At 48.7% G+C, this 16,140-nt stretch overlaps 1 protein-coding gene across 2 annotated transcripts in view; it reads left to right on the top strand.

Moving 5' to 3' along the window:
- Nucleotides 1–8,612: 8,612 nt before the first annotated feature.
- Nucleotides 8,613–16,140, top strand: part of SCHIP1 (schwannomin interacting protein 1) — a 594,363-nt gene continuing 586,835 nt past the window's right edge. For both annotated transcript variants that reach the window (XM_054982445.1, XM_054982444.1), the window contains exon 1: nucleotides 8,613–8,691. The gene's annotated coding sequence lies outside the window, so the exon portion shown is untranslated. The remainder of the gene's footprint in view (nucleotides 8,692–16,140) is intronic.

Raw genomic sequence — 16,140 nt, 5'->3', positions numbered from 1 at the left:
TAAAAGCAGTGACTTAAAATAAAAAATGCAAGGAGAGGAGGAGAAGAAAAATGATTAATATGTAAGCTTGGGAGAAATAGGTAAGTTTTTACTCAGCAGTGAATGGATAACAAATATGGCACAGGGTGAGTATCTACAGGAAAGTAGTTCCAGTGCTGGGTGTGCCTCCGTTACAAAAGCCCTACTCTTAGTTGTGTCTTACCTCTAAAACAGGAGACAGGCTGAGCAGGGCTTTGAAGGACTCAGGGAAAAGAAGCACTGAAAGTAACATAACAGCAGTTTACAAAAATAGTGAGAGGTTATTATGAAAGAAGATGACGTTAATTAAGTTAACAAAGGGAATGGGGACAATAATAAGTGGCTTGAAGTTGGACTGCTTAGTCAGTTTATTTAGCATATTTTTGTCCTGGCCTTCCTTCAAAGAGCTAAGGAAGGCATACGTTGGTCTCCATGTCTGTATTCTATCCTCACTACAGTAGGGGTTTGTGTAATGAAATTCCCAGGAAGAAGATACACAAGGCAATTGCTGTTTTGAATCATTATCTTGAATCATTATCTTGATTTTCCAGGAAGTTAACATAAATCCAAGATGCTTGGGAATTATGGAGCCATTTGTGTTTTCTTTCAAGTTCTGGTGCTTATGAACCATGCAGCATAAATTCAGTAATACCAATTTTACCGAATCAGGTAAAATATGGTATTTTTTTACTGAAAACCAAACCCGAATCGCACCCCCCTAGCCTTGAAGTCTCTGCTCTAATTCCAGGGACTTGTGTTTATCCAGAGCCACAAAGAGAAATTTTGGGAGATAATGACACAGAATTAGTGCAACCAACTTTGACCCATTTTGTCTGTGGAATGCTCTTTTGGTTAACAAAGTTCTGCATTACAATGATGTTACAAATGAAAGAAGGATATTGATAAAAGGAAAAAGAATAGATAGTTTAGGGAAAGATGACTCTGGAAGTTGAGTATATTTTACCTCATTGATCCAACTGGGTTAAGAATAAGATGCACAAATGGTGGGTGTGAAGGAGAGTAGGCAGGTGGGAGTCAAGTTACTCATTCAGAGGAAAACGGGTTTTAAAATCATCAATTTCATATAAATATATTGGTGTGCTGTTGTAATAATAGGTAATAGGTGTAGGCGATTCTCTGAATTCCCAGTTTTCATTTAAAAAAAAGTATCTAGCCCCTTCCCTTGTGGAGATATAAGGAAAAAGTCATATCTCTGCAATGGAAGAGGCTAGAGACTAGCTTGAAAAAACATGAATGCTGGAAATTTAGAGAATTTGCTACACCTATTATTACAAAGGGGTAGGATGATATATTGATATGAAATTGACAATTTTTTAAAAAAAAGATTGAAAACAAAATCTTTTGTTTGCAGGGGAAGGAAGAGGGGAGTGGAGCGGTTCGATTATAATGACTGTCCAGTAACTGAAAAATAATTTAGTGGTGGGTGGGGAAGGGTGGGACAAATAAAATCAAAAGAAACATTACACACGATGAAGAAAATGGACTCTAAATTGGCTTCCAGAAAAAGATTGAGGCAAAAATGGTTTGAAAAGAACTGGATAAAAACTAGCGGGGAAACAAAAAAAAAATCAAACTGAAACTAAAGGCAAAAAAATTCATGCGGAAATCTTGGGATAAACCAAAACAGTATGAGGCCAGAACTGATGGGGAAAAACCATGCAGAAAACCCTTGTACTTAGATCATAATTCCGTGCTATAAGAAACATGGATCTGCCACCCCAAATGGAAGTTCTTCCTCCTTTCTGTAATTGTAATAATTTACCTTGTCTCCTAACTTCATTACACTAAGCATTTCCCCAATCCCACCTGTGCTAACCTAGGATATAGAGTGGGTCAGTTAAGCACCCAGCATGTTGAAATGACATGGAGGGTGTCACTTGGACCCCAGTCTAGAAAGAATATGCTTAAGATTATGTTTGCATGTGAATTGAAAACTGATTTTTTTAAAAGTCAGAACGTGGCAAGTTCAGCCTTGTTCCTTAAAATGAATTCTCTGTACATCATTGCCAACGTATTCTGGGACCAGACTGGTAAGTTGGTAATTTTGTAGATTTATGAGCCAAGATAGAATACTGCTTGCTCTCCTGAAGTGTGAATTAGCTCTCTAGCGAGAGTAGTAAAAACGTGGTTTTGCTAGTAAACTAAGTGGATACATCTTAAAAGATACCAAGGGATGGATGTAAAACGAGCAATGTCCTTCCGTGTCGCACCTGACCATGCCTGATAGACATAAGACAGCAAATCAGAGTTAGAAAAGCTTTCCAATTTTACAATGGCAGTAAATTGAGAGAAAAATATACTAAAATAGTCTGGAGGAATTCTACACTCAGAGAGAAATTCTTTGGTTTGAATAGATGAGGATCTTTATTGCCAATGAAAAGATCTGAAGCATTCCAACTTACAGGGACTCTATAAACCAGTGTTTTGTATTAAAAAGATAAACAAAACTGAGGTTTTATTCATGAGCCTCGGTGTGTGATCATCATCAAAACAATTGCCCTCTTCTCCTTTGTTCTTTTGCTATATTGTGCAAGGGTGGGCCTGTATCCGCTTACATGTGAAAACAGTTTTGAGAAACTGTCTTTTGGCTCATTGGCACTGGATGTAGTTCACAATTTCTCACTCTCCTGCTGTGTGAAATTGAGTGGCAGCCAGAGCATGAAAAATCTATCTTATTTAAGCAGGAATTATGTGTTGTGGGGCAAGGCTGGGGCAGCAATTCTCTTTCACCTAGACAGACCCTACTTTCTGGCTGCTGCCAGGACAAGCCCTGCTAGAGACCAGATGCAGAGATATGGCAGCTGAATAATTAGTACTTAGAATGAAGACCATTACCTGCCTTAATCTTCTTGTGATGCTTGCAGCCAGAAAGGACAGATAAGTGTGTTGTCGGAGCTGGCTAGGCTACTGTGTTCTTTCTTTAGCTGCTGTACCCCAAACCATAGAGCTGAGCAGTATTACCAGCAGAGGGCTTATGTGGTAAATTATACTGTTGACTTGGCGAAGGACACATGAGAAGAATGAACTCATTCACATATTTTGTACTTGTTTAGCCTTGTCATTCCATGTTTATTTTCCTCTAGTGTTCCCCTTGTAAACATCTGTGGCTTCTGGCTTTGCATTGGCTTTTTCACTTCTGGGACGGAGAGCTGGAGATTAATGCAAGGCATTGGATGCTGAGCCGTGCACTCTGCTGCCTTTCCAGTTTAGGTTTGGGAGACTGAGGGTCGTTTCTCACTTCACCTTATGTACTTGGGGTATGGCTGCTCAAGCACAAAATGCAGATGCTGGTCATTGGTGGTGAAAGGCATGTTTGTTTTAAAATTTGACATAGGCTGTTTCCACACAGCCCGTTATTCCTGCCGTTTTCCCACTTTAAGTCTGCATTTAGCTGAGTTCTTCCAAAAACTCATCCTCCTCACGCAGTCTCCACAAGTGCTTACTTTTCATTGTGAGGTTGCTGGACAGCCTCCGAACAGCCCCCCCAAAAGCAGTTTTGGAGGGGAGGTCGGGCACTTTCGTCATCGTAGCCCAAAATCACTTGCCTCTCTTTCAGGTTTTTTTTGTTGGCATATGCGTGATTGCATGCTGCTGCTTTTGCCATGAGGCTTCTGTAGCTGAACAAGAATCTAATAAGGAAGGGAAAGAGCTTCAGAGGAGGAACTGGGCAGTGACAGGAGGATTCTTCAGAGTGCTTTAACAGTTCATATGCCATAGAATGGAAAAAAGCTGCTTGGTCAACATGCAGCAAAAGAAAAGACTAGAGAAACTGTGGTCTCTGTAAAGACTTGGAAAAGGCAGTAACGAAACAGTATGCATACATTTTGCAAATGTAAATGTGCATAGGGTTAAGGAAAAGCCGCCAGAGGTCTGAGGGTGGACTGTGCCTATAAGGACGTGTGGAAATGGCCATATTCTCTTTAACTCGCTTTGAAGTGGTGTCAGAAGAAGATTGATATCCTCCTTGTGAGCGTCTGAAAAGTACACATTATAAATTTGCCACTGGTCTTCTCTTTAGGACACTTGTACCTTTTGTTTTTGGTTCCCCATATTTGAGAATGATATGAAAACTAAATGAGAACCGGCCCTATGCCTGGTTGATAAGTCTATGTCAGGTCATTACAATCCACTACTGTTAAACCATAAGCTACTGTAATACTAATGTGGATACACTCTAGCTTTAACTTTGCTCTTTCTTGTTGCTTTCATCAGTGTCCATTTGCATGTCTGGTATTGATTTCTAACCCTGTCCCTCAAGGGCTGTAGAATTGCTCAGCAGTCAAGTACTACCCTTAGGGATCCAGAGGAGTTAGCCGTGTTAGTCTGTAGTAGCAAAATCAAAAAGAGTCCAGTAGCACCTTTAAGACTAACCAATTTTATTATAGCATAAGCTTTCGAGAATCAAGTTCTCTTCGTCAGATGCCTGATCAAAACTGGGCAGATACAGAAGAGGAGGGGGAAAGAGAGGGAAGGAGGGGAGCATAAATCACAAGAAGGCAGAATGCAATTAGCATAGAGGCAATCAAAACATTCCTTTGCTTGGAAATGTAAACATTTCCTTTTGGTGTGCAGTCAGTTTGTAGCAGTGAAGGTATCCAATTCCTATGTAGTATAAGCCTTCGATGACCACAGCTCTCCCTGCCAGCTGCATCTGACAAAGAGAACTGTGGTCCCCGAAAGCCCACACCAGGCGTCACTGGGCTCCCCCAGATCACGCCTCTGTAAAGAGAATCTGTTACCTGTGGTAATGTGATAACCATTCATAGTCTCTATTCAGTCCCCGCTTGACAGAGTCAAATTTGCATATGAATTCCAATTCAGCAGCCTCCCGTTGGATTTTGTTTTTGAAAGGTTTCTGTTGAACCACAGCGACCTTTAAGTCTTTGGTGGAATGTCCTGGTAGATTGAAGTGTTCTCCCACTGGTTTCTGGACGTTTCCATTTCTAATGTCAGATTTGTGTCCATTTATTCTTTTGCGTAGAGGTTGGCTGGTTTGTCCAATGTACAGAGCAGAGGGACATTGTTGGCACATGAGGGCATATATCAGGTTGGAGGATGAGCAGCTGTAAGAGCCAGAGACAGTGTAGTTGATGCCATTGGGTCCTGTAATTGTATTTCCTGGGTAGATATAGGGGCAGAGCTGGCATCTGGGTCTGTTGCAGGGCTTGGTACCTGTGCTGGTGACTCTGCTGGCCGATTCATGATTGTAAGTGAGAAGTCGTTTAAGATTGGGGGGCTGTCTGTAGGCAAGGAAAGGTCTTCCACCCAGGGCTTCTGAGAGAGAGGTATCATTTTCCAGGATGGGTTGTAGCTCACTGATGATACGTTGGATGGGTTTGAGCTGGGAGCTATAGGTGACAACCAGTGGTGTTCTGTTGTTAGTTCCTTTAGGTTTGTCCTGGAGCAGACTGTTTCTGGATACTAGTCTGGCCCTGTTAATTTGTTTCTTCACTTCATTTGGTGGGTACTGTAGTCCCAAAAATGCTTGTTGTAAATCTCTTAAGTGTGAGTCTCGGTCGAGAGCATTGGAGCAGATACGGTTGTAACGTAAGGCTTGGCTGTAGACAATAGACCGAGTGGTATGTTTAGGGTGGAAGCTGGAGGCATGTAGATATGAGTATCGGTCTGTTGGTTTCCGGTATAAGGTGGTATTTATTCGTCCATTATGTAGTTGTACAGTGGTGTCCAGGAAGTGTACCTGTTGTGTAGAGTGGTCCAGGCTTAAGTTGATAGTAGGGTGAAAGTTATTGAAGTCCTGATGAAATCTCTCAAGGGCTTCCTTCCCATGGGTCCAAATGATGAAGATGTCATCCAGGAATCTTAAGTATAGTAGTGGTTCCAGTGGATGGGAGCTGAGGAAGCGTTGCTCTAAGTCCGCCATGAATATGTTAGCATATTGTGGTGCCATGCGTGTGCCCATGGCTGTGCCATTAACCTGTAGATATAAGTTGTCACCAAATTCGAAGTAATTGTGAGTGAGTACGAAGTGACAAAGTTCAGTGGCGAGGTTTGCTGTGGTTTTGTCCGGGATAATATTCCGTATGGCTTGCAATCCATCTGCATGTGGGATATTGGTGTACAAGGCCTCCACATCCATGGTTGCTAGGATGGTGTCATCTGGTAGGTTGTCAATGGATTGTATTTTCCTGAGGAAGTCAGTGGTGTCCCGTAAATAGCTGGGTGTGCTGGTGGCATAGGGCCTGAGGATAGAGTCCATGTATCCCGAGACTCCTACTGTGATGGTGCATTTTCCTGCAACAATTGGGCGTCCTGGGTTGCCCGCTTTGTGGATTTTGGGTAGTAGGTAGAATCTTCCTGGTCGTGGTTCCTGGGGTGTGTCTGTATGGATGCATTCTTGTATGTCCATGGGGAGTGTTTTTAATATTTTATTGAGTTCCCTTTTGTATTGTTCAGTGGGGTCAGAAGGTAGTATTTTATAGAATGTTGTGTTGGAGAGTTGTCTTTCTGCTTCTTGTATATAATTTTGTTTATCCATGATGACAACTGCTCCGCCTTTGTCAGCTTCCTTGATTACGATGCCAGAATTATTTTGGAGGCTGTTTATGGCCTCTCTTTCTCCACGGCTGAGGTTCTGCTTTAGGTGTTGTTGTTTGTCAATTATCTCAGCCTGAGCACGTCTACGGAAGCATTCAATGTAAAAGTCCAATGAGGAGTTACGGCCCTCAGGTGGTGTCCATGTGGAATTCTTTTTCCTGGAGTTTTGTAACGATGGTTGTGTATTGCTGGGTTGGGGGGGTGGGGGCTGCTGAGGCTGCTGTGATGGTGTCTGTTCAGTGCTTTGTTCGTCATTTTGTCCAGCAGAGTAGTTGAAGAATTCTTTCAGTCTTAGGCGTCTAAAATAGGCCTCCAGGTCTCCACAAAGTTGTATGGTTTGTGTGGGTCTGGCTGGGCAAAAGGATAGTCCACGTGAGAGGACTGATTCCTCTGCTGGGCTCAGCTTGTAACTGGAAAGATTGATGATGTTGCTTGGATCCCAAGTGTTTTTGCTCTCTGTTGCAGGCAGGAGTTTTGAGAATTTCTTCTCCTTCTTGTTCTGTAATTCAGTGAATAGATTACAATAAATAGTTTCTCTGGTTGTGGCAAACATCTCCCAGTTACCGGTCTGTGCAGAGGGGGTGCACTTCATGGAAGAGTCTAGTTCAGAGACCTCTTGCTTGATCCATTGTTGCTTGCTGTACATCAGTCCAATGAGGTGAATTAAGAGTTTCCTGGATAAGGTGTTGCATAGTTTCTCACTGTAGTCTGTGTGGTAAGTGGATTTCAATGGATTCCTCACACGAAGTCCCTTGGGTAGAATGTCCAGTCTTTTGCATTTAGAAAGAAAGGGATGACTCCGGACATAAGCAATATGTGTGGCTTACCTCCTTCAATACAATATAGTGTCCTACTACTTCTTTTATGTTTATTGAAAAAATTTTTTATCCTGTCTTTTGCTCAAGTTGGTGAACAATCAAAACCATTAAAATCTTTAAACACACACACACACACACACACACAATACAATCAAACAAAACACATAAGCAAGAAGGAGGGTAAGGGAGAGAACAAACCAGATGGAAACGTCTTTACCCACTGGTGGAAGAAAACGATAAAGAGGGACAGACAAATCTCCCTGGGGAGGGAAGCCCATAATTTTGAAGCCTTGACTGAGAAAGCCTTTCTTGGGTTGCCACCCAAGTCTTAGAAGTCTTAGAAGGTTAGGGCCCCAAAAGCCAGGCCCCTGAAGATGACCACAGTGGTAAGGTGAGCTGTTATAGGAGTAGGTGGTGATCCTTAAGGTACTCTGGCCTCAAGACACACAGGGCTTTAAAGTTCAATACCAGCACCTTGAATTGGGCTAAGAAGCAAATTGGGAACCAGTACAGATGGGATAAGACGGCAGGGATCCAACTCCCTAGAGTCAGCATGAGGGGGGATTTCAAGTGGAGAAGCAAGAAGTAGTTCCTGAGACCTTTTTCAACCTTCCACTTTTTATCCCTGCAAGTCAGAGGCAGTCTTAGCCAACAGGCAACTGAGGCAGTGGGGAGGGGGGGGACCTTGGCTGCTTGTTGCCCAGCCCCCCCCCCCAGTGGAGGGAGGAAAATAAGAAGAGCAGGCTCCTGTTGCCTCTTGTCCCTACCCTGCTCAGGCAACTGGTTCAGCAGTGGCAACTGCTTGGGCTGTCCTGTTTGGGTTCCGCTAGCTAGCTTGATAGCACCCCTCACTCAGGTGGTAATGGAAGGCCCTGGTGAGAAGTTGGCAGTGATTCTGGGGCCCCATTTTGGATTTTTGGCCAGGGCCTCAGAATCACTATCCATGCTACCTCTCTCTTCTCCCAGGGTTTTTTTCCTTCTAAGAAGGCTTACTTTTGGACCTGGAGGCTGATAAGGGTAAGCTGTTTAGGAAAGGTTTAGCATGCATGCACATACATCCCTGCCTGCTGCTTTCTTGCCTGAAGTGATCCCTTCATTTACACACACCCTCTTCACATCTGTCAGTGTCATTTGCCTTGGGAGATATCTGTCTGCCACAGTTCTGCTTCCTGCCAGTTTTGTTCATCTGGCTGGTAGGAGGATTGAGCTCTTTTCCACTGCTGAACTGACTTGGAGGAATAGTTTTTCAGAAGCTATGTATCAAGCTCCTTAGGTTGAGGTATTTTAATTTATAAGTTTTAGCTATGCTTCAGAATTGTGTAAGCTGCTGTGGGCATTGTGGAAAGGCAAGATATAAATGTTTCAAATAGACAAACAATTCCCTCTAATCTTCCCAAAGGGCATGTAATATAGTATTTTTCCCCTCAGTGGGCTTTCTGCTGAAGTTACAAACATGAACGGATTGTCTAATGGCCTTTTGGGGGGCAAATTTGTATTATCTATTCTGCTTGATGTTGATTCTAGCTATCTGGTTTGATGGGCTAGATTGTTTTTTGGATTTTTGCTATACCGTTATTCCTTTAGGGTTGCCAGCCCCAGGTTGGGAAATTCCTGGAGATCTGAGGAATGGAGCCTGGAGAGGGCAGGGTGTTGGGAGGGAAGGGACCTCATTAGGTTATAATGCCATACAGTCTGCCTTCCAAAGCAGCCATTTTCTCCAGGGGAGCTGATCTCTACAGTTGTAATTCCAAGAAACTTCCAGCCACCACTGGGTTGGCAACCCTATTTATATGTGATATTTTATGGTTTTAACATATGTTCCTGAGCAGCTTTGAGTTCTTTTGACATAGACAAGATACAGATTAAATTTTTCTTAAATCTAGTTCTGCTTCAGATTACACGAGGTTGGGGTTTTCTCTCCCTCCCCCAGCAGCCTCTCCCTTATGACCCTGTTGTGTGGTCCTGGATGAGCTGGGCCCTGTTGCATGGTGGGGAACCTGAAAGGACTTGTGGGGAGGTACTTTACTTTTCTTTTTTTTTTGAAAATTTTTTTATTGGGTTAGGATCAAATGTTTACACATTACAGTCAATATTCCCATTTCCCAATTTCTAACCCCCTCCCTTTCCTCCCCCTTTTTGTTGACTTCCAACAGTTTTCCAACCCTTTGTCCCTTTTCCCTTACTCCTTTTAATCTCCTCTATCTAACAAATATATATTCTCCCTTTATTCTAAGCAATTCGGCCACTCCCGGCAGCCACAAGTGGCTATGGCCGGGGGGCCGGGTTTGCAGCCTCGGATGGAGGATGGGACTTTCCCGCCCATCCGGGGCTTTTAGTGGGCGGGCGGAGATAGAGCCGTTGCTATCTCCGCCCTCCCCAGCACGCAGTTGCTCCAAGCGATCGGTTGGAGCAGGACGCGTTTGTTCCCGCTCTGCCGACGCTTGGAGGAACACTGCTGTGGGGACACGAGCTGACGCTGCGGCTAGTGCTCCCTTCGGCAGTGGGTTGGCACAGCGGTGCTTGCTTTTTGGCCGCTCCGGCAGAGCCGCGAGTCAGCGGAGCTGTAGGGCGGCGGCTGTGCAGGGCAGCGGAGCGCTCTCTCCCGCCGCTTGGGCCGGTCCGAGGGGCTGTGAGCCTAGAGGCCCGGCGGCGCAGCGCGGCAGGGCTTTTCTGGCCTCCACTTCGGCCGGCCTGGGAATCCGCGGGTGCAGGAGGCACCGGGCAGCGCAGTTTATCCACGCGGCGAGGCGGGAGCCGCCGGAACGGTTTGGGCGTTTACGCCATTTTCTTGATCTTCGCGGCGGGTCGGGCTGTTTCTCGGCCACGTTCCCTCGTCGCCGCGGCGCTTTCCCGGCGCGGCGGGCCTCGGGGGCGGTTTGGGCGCTTCGCGCCATTTAGTCCTCGCCCCCCCCCTTTTTGTTTTGCTGCGAGGAAAGGGGGCTTGGCTTTGCCCTGTCCGGGCCGCCAGTTGGGCCGGCGTAGTAGGCCTGTCCTGTGGGTTGCCAGCCTTCCTGGCTTATCCAGTTCGCCCTTGGGCTTGGCTGCTGCCGCCATTTTGGGCTCCCTCGAGGTTTCAGGGAGCACATAGTTGTAGTGTTGAGGGCGCGTGCCCCTGCTTGTGTAGGAGGGCCCGGTTCTTCTTCTTGGCTGGCCCCCTGTGTACCCTGGTGGCGGCTACGTGCCCTGTGGCGTGCTTCGCTATCACTGTACAGGGTTTGGCAGCATGGCTTCCAGGAAAGGAAAAGGAACAACCAAGGGCAAGCAGCCTGCTAAGAAACAGCCTGCTAAGAGGCCTCCCCCAGTAGTGTCCTCATCCGATGATGATGATGATGTTGGCTTTAACGCTGCCATCTTGAAGCGCCTTGAGGCCTTGGAAAGGGGTAAGGGGGCGCCTATCCCGGCGGGTTCCTCCTCTGAGCGGATTAGGCCTGTTAGGGTTGCTTCGAGGGCTGCATTTAGGAAGGAGATTTTAACTCGTCTGTCTGCACTTGAGTCCACTACAGGTTCGATGGAAGCTGGAACAGCGGCTGCATGTGAACTCCCGGCGGCTGAGGAGGTCGTGGCTGGGGATGCTGAGCCTGAAGAGCAGGCAGAAGGTGTCCCGGTTGCGGTGGCTGTGGAGACTAGTGGTCATGATGGTAAGGCTCCTCTACCACAACAGGCATACACCTGGCCATGGGGACCCTGGGGTCAGGCCGCTGCCTCCGGGTCCTCTGGTGCCACCACTCCATCCACTTCACTCAGCTCAGCCTGGCATTTTCCAGGGCACATGGGCTTAGCCAGCATGCTCCCAGGTGGGTCCAATGCCATGACGGCAGTAGGGTCTGCTTCGGGTCAGTCGCCTGCTTCCGATAATTTGGCCTCGGGTGTTCATCCCTTTGGATGGCAGTTTGGTGGCTACCCCCTATGGGGTTTCCCACCTTATGGTATGTATGGTCAGGTCCCTTATAGAGCACTTCCGTTCGGGGATACAGCTCTCCCCCTCGGCGACCATCTTACCCAAGCCACGAGGGACAAGATAGTTAAGGGGGAGTATGTGGATGTGTTTACCCTTCTTTTCCGTGAGTTGGAGAAGAAAGACAAGGAGGACCTGGAGGAACGTGACAAAGAGAAAATTAAGCGTCGTAAGGTGGATCGTTCGTGGCATAATTGGCTCCCGGGGTTTTTAATTTACGCGGGCGTACTGGGGAGGGCGCAACCTTTACGGGCTGTGTCCCTATTCCAGTACCTCAACATAATCTATCGCGGTTACACTGACTTTGTTGGTACTGCTTGGTTGCAGTACGACGAAGAGTTCAGGATGAGGGCGGCGCTGAACCCGCAGATACCCTGGGACCAGATTCACCAGCAGCTGTGGCTGCAGGTGATGTCCCCCTCCAAACCTAACTCAGGTGATAGGGCAGATAGTGGTCACTTGATCCACCGTCCACAGTCAGCTATTTCTACCCGCTCCCAGGCGGGGCAGCAGGTTCAACCCCGGCTGCTCTGTTGGGACTTCACCTCTAAAGGAAGCTGCAACAGGAGGGCTTGTAAGTATAGGCACGAATGTCCGGCATGTTCCGGTCAGCATGCCTATTCCTCCTGCCCCAGAGCCAAGCCTGGAGGTGGGGGGAGGCGTTCGGGTGGCGGCGGGGGCCAGCATTCGACTGGAAAAGGGCCCCAGCCCAGTAAATCTGAAAGCGCTTGAGCGCTTGTTGTCTCGTTATCCTAAGAGGGGTGATGCTGAGTTCCTGTTGAGCGGCTTTAAATTTGGTTTTAGGATACCGTTTCAGGGTCCGCGGGTTTCTTTCATGTCAAACAATTTACGTTCGGTTACTGGCATGGAAGCTGTTGTGCGGTCCAAGGTTTCGAAGGAATGTGTTGAGGGCAGGGTGTTAGGCCCCTTTTCGGCGCCTCCGGTGCCATATCTCCGTGTTTCTCCCTTAGGGGTGGTCCCCAAGAAGGCCCCGGGGGAATATAGGTTGATTCACCACCTTTCTTTTCCGAAGGGGGCGTCTGTTAACGACGCCATTCCAGATGAACTCTGTTCTGTGCGTTATACTTCCTTTGACCAGGCGGTCGAAGTGGTGCGCAGATGTGGTATTGGGGCTTGGATGGCTAAGTGCGACATTAAGTCAGCCTTTCGCCTGCTCCCAGTACATCCGGACGACATAGATCTTCTTGGCTTCTTTTTTGAGGGTCAGTATTACATGGATAGGGCCCTCCCAATGGGGTGTTCGATATCATGCGCTGCCTTCGAACGTTTTAGCTCTTTCTTGGAGTGGGAACTTAGACGGCGGTTTAAATGCTGGGACACCTGTCATTACCTTGATGACTTTATGTTCGTTGGGCCTGTCGGCTCTGGGCAGTGCGCCAACCTATTGGCTGGCTTTGTGTCCCTGTCGGGGGAGCTGGGCGTTCCCCTGGCTCATGAGAAGACAGAGGGCCCATCCCAGGTTATGACATTTTTGGGCATCGAGCTTGATTCGGTGCGTCAGTCCTTGCGTCTTCCGGCTGATAAAGTTAGCAAGCTTAGGGAGATGCTGGCTGCGTTTCGGGGCAAGCGGAAGGTGTCCCTTCTTGAATTGCAGCAGCTAGTGGGCTCTTTAAATTTTGCGTGCAAGGCTGTCGCTCCCGGCAGGCCGTTCCTGCGTAGGCTGTGCGATGCCATGTCTGCTCTTCGCGCCCCACACCATAAGGTCCGTATCGATAAGGGGATGCGCGCTGACATGGAGGTTTGGGAGGAGTTTTTGGGTTCCTTCAATGGGGTTACTTTCTGGCGTGAGAAGCTACTAGTTGGTGCGCAGTTTCAGGTTGCCTCGGATGCGTCGGGTTCCATAGGTTTTGGGGTATTCTTCCGAGGGCATTGGTGTGCCGAGCAATGGCCTGCCGATTGGTCGGCGGGGGAGATGGTTAGGGACCTGACCTTCTTGGAGCTCTTCCCCATTTTGGTGGCGGTTTTCCTTTGGGGCCACGAGTTGGCTAACCATGTTGTGCACTTTTGGTGCGACAACATGGCAGTTGTGCAAGTGGTTAATACCCTTACATCTAAGTCTTCCAGGGTGATGTCCTTGGTGCGGGCCTTCACCTTGAAGTGCCTTCAGCTTAATATACTGTTTCGGGCTAGGCATGTGCCGGGAGTCGACAATGGTGTGGCGGACGCTTTGTCTCGCCAACAGATGGATCGTTTCCGGCGTCTCGCTCCCGGTGCCGACAGCCTTCCCTCCAGGATGCCGCCGGAGCTGTGGCGGATTGGCAGGTCGAGGTGAACAGGGCTATTCAGATGGCCATTGCTCCCAGCACTCAGCGGTCTTATGAAAGGGCGGTAGGATTGCTTCAGGATTTTAGAAAAGGGGTGGGCCTGAGTCAGGTGTGGCCCATTCCCGTAGAGCACCTGCTGCAATTTTGTGTGGCCCAGCGGGCTCGTGGTCTTGCAGTCAAGACCATTCGTGGCCAGATGGCTGCGTTAGCATTTGCTAGCAAGGCACGTGGCTTGCGGGAGCATACGGGGGATTTTAGACTCAGGAAGATGTTCGAGGGTTGGTCCAGGGAGTCTGGGGTCATTAAGGATTTGAGGCAGCCGATTTCCCCTGCGATCCTTAGAGGTCTTGGAACTCTATGGGGGGAGATTTGCAAGTCTGGTTTTGAATGCCGATTGTTTCATGCTGCCTCTCTCACTGCTTTCTTTGGCGCATTAAGGGTGAGCGAGTTGGTGGCTCAGTCGCAGAAGGACGCCTCTGGGCGGGCTTTATCATCCCGCGACATTCAGTTCAAGGGCGATAAAGTTTTGATCTGTATTAAGCGGTCTAAGACCGATCAGAAGAGGGTGGGGTCTGTGTTGACCTTAGGACCCTGTGAGGACGAGGCTTTGTGCCCGGTGCGGGCTCTTCGTTCTTACCTGGCAGTTCGGGGCGAGGATGAGGGAGTGTTGTTTAGGCACCAGGATCGCTCTCCCTTAACTCGCTATCAATTCTGGGCAGTCACGGATAGAGCGCTGCGGCGGCTGGGTCTAGTGGGTGTCAAATTTGGCACTCATTCTTTTCGGATTGGAGCTGCATCTACTGCGGCGGCCATGGGCTATGCTGATAAGACCATTCAGAAGGTGGGCAGATGGAGGTCGGCTGCTTTTCGGTCATACATTCGTCCCCTCCCTTTGTTTTCATCTCATGCAGTTTGAATTTTGTTCCAGGTGCTGGGGGCATCTTTGAGAGGAAGCGGATTCTTATCGCGGGCCACAGTATGGTGTTCTGGGCTGCGGTGCAAGCCAGACGGACGCCGATTGGAGCTCAGCTGGGGCTGAGCGAAGACGCTTCAATTGAATGGCTGGGAAGGCGCGGCCTTCGGTGGTCTGGGTTGCTGCCTCTCTTGTTTGGGGGAAGGAACGGTCCTCCTCCCCATATTTTGGTCTTACACGTAGGTGGTAATGACCTCGGTTTATTGAAAGGCAGAGCCCTGTCCTTACAGGTGATTGCTGACCTTCGGGTGATTAAGAACCGCTGGCCCAGTGTTTATATATTCTGGTCGGAGATACTCCCTCGCCGCAGATGGCGGGAGTCATTAGACCCCCGTGGTATGGCTCGTGCCAGGCGCAGGGCCAACAGGGCAATTCAAAAAGCCTTAGCTACTGGCCTCGGCATCTACCTCCCTCACCCTCGCATTAAGGCCGCTAATGCCACCCTTTATAGGGCAGATGGGGTCCATTTGTCCCCATCCGGCAATGACATCTTTATAGACGACCTGCGGCTCGGGCTCAGGTTGGCGCTAGGCCACCTGTGGGGCGCGAGGGCCTAAGCCGAGGCTTGGCCTTTCGCGTTGGCAGGAGAAAGTGGGGAAATAGGGAGCGGGCTGGTGAGCACCCCCTTTGGCAATTCCCCAACGGTGGGGAAATGGGGTCTCTCAGGACGGAGGGTAATGCTTCATGGCTGCCACCACCTGTGCAGACTGCCACCAGGGAACCCCAGGTGCAAGTCCTTCCCTCATGCTGTATGGCTGAGGCTTTAGGAGCTTGAGGGGGAACCCTTTGCCTGGCCGGCCGGGCTGAGGCCATTCCATGAATGGATTACGCCCGGGGCAGTGGGGCTCGCCCAGACAGGTCAGGGCGGTGGTCTGAGGGACCCCGTGGCCTGACCTGTACCGCATAGTTTGCCCTTGCCGCAGTTTAGTGTTGATGTTATGTTTAATAAAGCGGCCATTTATTCCAAGAAATTGTGTCTGTCTCATTCTTCCAACTGAGGGTGCAATTCGGCCACTCCCGGCAGCCACAAGTGGCTATGGCCGGGGGGCCGGGTTTGCAGCCTCGGATGGAGGATGGGACTTTCCCGCCCATCCGGGGCTTTTAGTGGGCGGGCGGAGATAGAGCCGTTGCTATCTCCGCCCTCCCCAGCACGCAGTTGCTCCAAGCGATCGGCCCACCCTCCTCTCCCTGTTTCAGTGCAGGATTAGCCGGTTGCATTTGAGCCAGGTAGGAATTTTTTCCTGCTCCCCCTGATTGGCCTTGGCGGGGGGTAGGTTTTTTGCCTACCTTGTACTGCAGCAGAGGATGATGGTATTGTAAGGGTGGTGCCTAGTAGGCTTCCCCTGGCAGGAGAAAGTGGGGAAATAGGGAGCGGGCTGGTGAGCACCCCCTTTGGCAATTCCCCAACGGTGGGGAAATGGGGTCTCTCAGGACGGAGGGTAATGCTTCATGGCTGCCACCACCTGTGCAGACTGCCACCAGGGAACCCCAGGTGCAAGTCCTTCCCTCATGCTG

Source organism: Eublepharis macularius, chromosome 6 (assembly GCF_028583425.1).
Source record: "Eublepharis macularius isolate TG4126 chromosome 6, MPM_Emac_v1.0, whole genome shotgun sequence".
Lineage (NCBI taxonomy): Eukaryota > Metazoa > Chordata > Lepidosauria > Squamata > Eublepharidae > Eublepharis > Eublepharis macularius.
The sequence above is the reverse complement of the archived record's forward strand: the minus strand, read 5'-3'. Positions and strand labels throughout refer to the sequence as shown.